Source organism: Drosophila sulfurigaster, unplaced genomic scaffold (genome assembly GCF_023558435.1).
Source record: "Drosophila sulfurigaster albostrigata strain 15112-1811.04 unplaced genomic scaffold, ASM2355843v2 contig_233_pilon, whole genome shotgun sequence".
In the NCBI taxonomy this organism is placed as follows: Eukaryota; Metazoa; Arthropoda; class Insecta; order Diptera; family Drosophilidae; genus Drosophila; species Drosophila sulfurigaster.
This window is the reverse complement of record NW_026909666.1, coordinates 37,501-42,686: the sequence shown is the minus strand read 5'-3', so window position 1 is coordinate 42,686 and position 5,186 is coordinate 37,501. Positions and strand designations below refer to the sequence as shown.

Below are 5,186 nucleotides of genomic sequence, written 5' to 3'. Positions count from 1 at the left end.
TTTTAATCTTCGCCACTAATATGATGGCGTCCTTTTGGCTACCAAATAAATATATATAATTAACGCATACTAAATAAATGCATATTTAAAATATACAAGTATATTTTGTACACATTGATATATTATTTATTATATATATATATATATATTCATATATTATATAAATATTCTTCTTATATGCGTAATTGTATAACATAATTATGCATACAATTTTGCATATTTATATATATAAACATATATACGTTTCCATATATACATCATACATATAATATTTTTTTATATATGCCTTAAACATATATATTTTATCGAATCGTCAAGCAAAGGATAAGCTTCAGTGGATCGCAGTATGGCAGCTGCTCAACCACTTACAACACCTTGCCTGTTATAAAAGTCGTTTACAATTGATTCAAGGCTTTGTCATTGTATTAAATAATGTTTTAATATATAACTAGCGCGGCACCAGGTGATCGAAGATCCTCCCAATTTACTATGTTATATGTAACATTGGCATCACATCCATCGTCGTCTATTAAATGAATAATAAACTTTTAATGGTTTAGAAGCCATACAATGCAAATTGCCCCTTATTTATCATTGCAGTCCAGCACGGATACGACCTTAGAGGCGTTCAGGCATAATCCAACGGACGTAGCGTCATACCACTGTTCGCTCGAACAAGTATTGTGCCATTGGTCCGTACCTGCGGTTCCTCTCGTACTACGCAGGAATGCTGTCGCAACAACGTTTTGTCATTAGTAGGGTAAAACTAACCTGTCTCACGACGGTCTAAACCCAGCTCACGTTCCCTTGCATGGGTGAACAATCCAACGCTTGGTGAATTTTGCTTCACAATGATAGGAAGAGCCGACATCGAAGGATCAAAAAGCGACGTCGCTATGAACGCTTGGCCGCCACAAGCCAGTTATCCCTATGGTAACTTTTCTGACACCTCTTGTTAAAAACTCTTTAAACCAAAAGGATCGATAGGCCGAGCTTTTGCTGTCCCTGTGTGTACTGAACACCGAGATCAAGTCAGCATTTGCCCTTTTGCTCTATGTGTGGTTTCTGTCCGCACTGAGCTGGCCTTGGGACACCTCCGTTATTATTTGAGAGATGTACCGCCCCAGTCAAACTCCCTACCTGGCAATGTCCTTGAATTGGATCATACCTGAGTAATTGGAGTTATACCAAATTTTTAATTTGAGAATACATAAATGCACTCTCTCATTAATGAATTTGTTTGCGATTATATAACAAACTCGTGATACTTTGATCAAGAAGCTTGCATCAAAACCCAATACCATAAGATATAATAAATATATCCGTATAATGGCTAGGAAATGATACACGTTCCATTTAATCAAGTAAGTAAGGAAACAATAAGAGTAGTGGTATTTCATTGTCGATACTAAACCGAAATTTAATATCTCCCACTTATTCTACACCTCTTATGTCTCCTTACACTGCCAGATTAGAGTCAAGCTCAAAAGGGTCTTCTTTCCCGCTAATTATTCCAAGCCCGTTCCTTGGCTGTGGTTTCGCTAGATAGTAGATAGGGACAGTAGGAATCTCGTTAATCCATTCATGCGCGTCACTAATTAGATGACGAGGCATTTGGCTACCTTAAGAGAGTCATAGTTACTCCCGCCGTTGACCCGCGCTTACTTGAATTTCTTCACTTTGACATTCAGAGCACTGGGCAGAAATCACATTGTGTCAACACCCGCTAGGGCCATCACAATGCTTTGTTTTAATTAGACAGTCGGATTCCCCAAGTCCGTGCCAGTTCTGAATTGATTGTTAATTGATAATCGTTATAATTTAAAAGAACTAACTGGTTGCCCAACTAGTATTCTTAAAAATTTTAGCAAGTTCCACAATTGGCTACGTAACTAAACTATCCGGGGAACAAGAAACTACCATAAATGATAGAAACTCTATTTACCCAGAACGAGCACATAAACCATGTTATTGTTTCCCAATCAAGCCCGACTATCTCAATCTTCAGAGCCAATCCTTATCCCGAAGTTACGGATCTAATTTGCCGACTTCCCTTACCTACATTATTCTATCGACTAGAGACTCTTCACCTTGGAGACCAGCTGCGGATATTGGTACGGCCTGTTGAGAAGTTTGCGTGTCCCCACCATAAATTTTCAAGGTCCGAGGAGAAAATATCGACACAACAGTATATGTCATGCTCTTCTAGCCCATCTACCATATCTCTCTGCGAAAGACTTCCATGGTAGTACGGCTATAAAACAGAAAAGAAAACTCTTCCGATATCTCTCGACGGCTTCTTTATGGTCGTTCCTGTTGCCAGGATGAGCACGAGGCCCATATTTAATAACAAACGGATACTCAACAGGTTACGGAATTGGAACCGTATTCCCTTTCGTTCAAAATTATTCAAGTTTTTTAATTATGACAAAATTTAAATTTTAGTTACTTTTTTTTACTTGAAAATTTTCGGCTTTCGCCTTGAACTTAGGACCGACTAACTCGTGATCAACCACTGTTCACACGAAACCCTTCTCCACTTCAGTCCTCCAAGGTCTCATTCGATTATTTGCTACTACCACCAAGATCTGTACCAATGACGGCTCCATGCAGGCTTACGCCAAACACTTCTAAGCACACCATTGTACCTTCCTACTCACTAAAGTTTCAAAATTTATATTACAAGTAATATAAATCATCTACTTTAGCGGTAATGTATAGGTATACAACTTAAGCGCCATCCATTTTAAGGGCTAGTTGCTTCGGCAGGTGAGTTGTTACACACTCCTTAGCGGATTTCGACTTCCATGATCACCGTCCTGCTGTTTTAAGCAACCAACGCCTTTCATGGTTTCTGAATGAGTTGTTAATTTGGGCACCGTAACATTACGTTTGGTTCATCCCACAGCGCCAGTTCTGCTTACCAAAAGTGGCCCACTGGGCACATTATATCATAACCTTAAACTTCATATCAAGAAAGTTAAGGTTCTTACCCATTTAAAGTTTGAGAATAGGTTAAGATCGTTTCGACCCTAAGGCCTCTAATCATTCGCTTTACCAGATAAGATTATTTTATACAACAGTTAAATGCACCAGCTATCCTGAGGGAAACTTCGGAAGGAACCAGCTACTAGATGGTTCGATTGGTCTTTCGCCCTATACTCAATTCTGACAATCGATTTGCACGTCAGAACTGTTTCGGTCTTCCATCAGGGTTTCCCTGACTTCAACCTGATCAAGTATAGTTCACCATCTTTCGGGTCACAGCATATATGCTCAAGGTACGTTCCAGTTAGAGGCATAAATAATATAAATATTATTATACATAACTATATAGAACGCCCCGGGATTGCGTTAATTAACTATAAATAGTTAAAAAACTAATCCCAATAATAGTCAAGTTAATTACGCTATTAGGTTTATATCCCAATAACTTGCACATATGTTAGACTCCTTGGTCCGTGTTTCAAGACGGGTCCCGAAGGTATCCTGAATCTTTCGCATTGTTAATCATACAAGTGCTTATAATAAACATAAAATCAATGATAATCATGCCATTATATAATTCCGAAAAATTAACGCACTGTACTCATATAATCTATCAGCACTTTATCAAATTTTTGAAATTTATTTTATGTTAAAATGCAAGCACTCTAATTTAAATAAACTCTTATCAAAATTGTTTGATAAATTCCATACATGCTAATAGATTACAATGTCCTTATATGGAAAAAATGCACACTATCGTTATAATATTGATTAAATATTACAATTCTAATGATGAATTTTCCATAACGGATATTCAGGTTCATCGGGCTTAACCTCTAAGCAGTTTCACGTACTATTTAACTCTCTATTCAGAGTTCTTTTCAACTTTCCCTCACGGTACTTGTTTACTATCGGTCTCATGGTTATATTTAGTTTTAGATGGAGTTTACCACCCACTTAGTGCTGCACTATCAAGCAACACGACTCTTTGGAAACATCATCTAATAATCATTAACGTTATACGGGCCTGGCACCCTCTATGGGTAAATGGCCTCATTTAAGAAGGACTTAAATCGTTAATTTCTCATACTAGAATATTGACGTTCCATACACTGCATCTCACATTTGCCATATAGACAAAGTGACTTAGTGCTGAACTGATTTCTTTTCGCTCGCCGCTACTAAGAAAATCCTTGTTAGTTTCTTTTCCTCCCTAATTAATATGCTTAAATTCAGGGGTAGTCCCATATGAGTTGAGGTTGTTTAATTACACTTATAGACAATTCTCTGCCTATTTTGAAATATACTATCTTTTTTTTGAAGGTCCATAATATTCACAAAATTATTCTTTATATCATATTCGTTAATAAGAGGCAATTCTAGTTTATAAAATAATATATTTTATGCTAGACATTCCTCAGTATTATTTGAAATGAATAAAGAACATATAATTCTTCAAATTTCTCATGCAACAGAGTTTTAGTATTTTCATTTATTAATTCATATTATGAATATCTTAAGCGAGAACTTTTAGATTCACACTTATATTATCCAATAATATACAATGTGCTTAAAATTCCGAAAAATTTTAAACAACTTATTTAGCATAGTCTTACAACCCTCAACCATATGTAGTCCAAGCAGCACTAAAAAATTAATTAAAGTACATAACAGCATGGACTGCGATATGCGTTCAAAATGTCGATGTTCATGTGTCCTGCAGTTCACACGATGACGCACAGTTTGCTGCGTTCTTCATCGACCCATGAGCCGAGTGATCCACCGCTTAGAGTGATACAATTTTTTTTTATTTCATTACGTCAACAATATTTTTATTGAAAGAAATTAAAAATACACCATTTTACTGGCATATATCAATTCCTTCAATAAAATTTTTTTATACCTAAATAAATGTTGCGAAATGTCTTAGTTTTACATAATCGATAATAATAAGATATATGACAAGTATATTTTAGCTAAATTTATTTATTATGATCAACATATGTAAAGCGTTAACCTGCAAACAGGTACAACATTGTTTTTCTTTAGGTGTTGCGAACCAATGTATGCGCACTGGAATATGCACAATACATTTTGCAACGCATGTATATTATGGTACATATACACGCAGTTTTTATTTTATCCAAAACACATAAAACACTCTTAATACAGTATATAATAATAATAATACATAACAA

The 5,186-nt window shown here is 35.9% G+C and overlaps 2 non-coding genes across 2 annotated transcripts; both read right to left on the bottom strand.

The window, feature by feature from the left end:
• Positions 1 to 305: 305 nt before the first annotated feature.
• Positions 306 to 4,250, bottom strand: LOC133849713 (large subunit ribosomal RNA). The gene has a single exon (XR_009895437.1). It is a non-coding gene; the product is annotated as a large subunit ribosomal RNA (ribosomal RNA).
• A 353-nt stretch (positions 4,251 to 4,603) lies between these two features.
• On the bottom strand, positions 4,604 to 4,782 carry LOC133849717 (5.8S ribosomal RNA). The gene has a single exon (XR_009895439.1). It is a non-coding gene; the product is annotated as a 5.8S ribosomal RNA (ribosomal RNA).
• Positions 4,783 to 5,186: the final 404 nt, after the last annotated feature.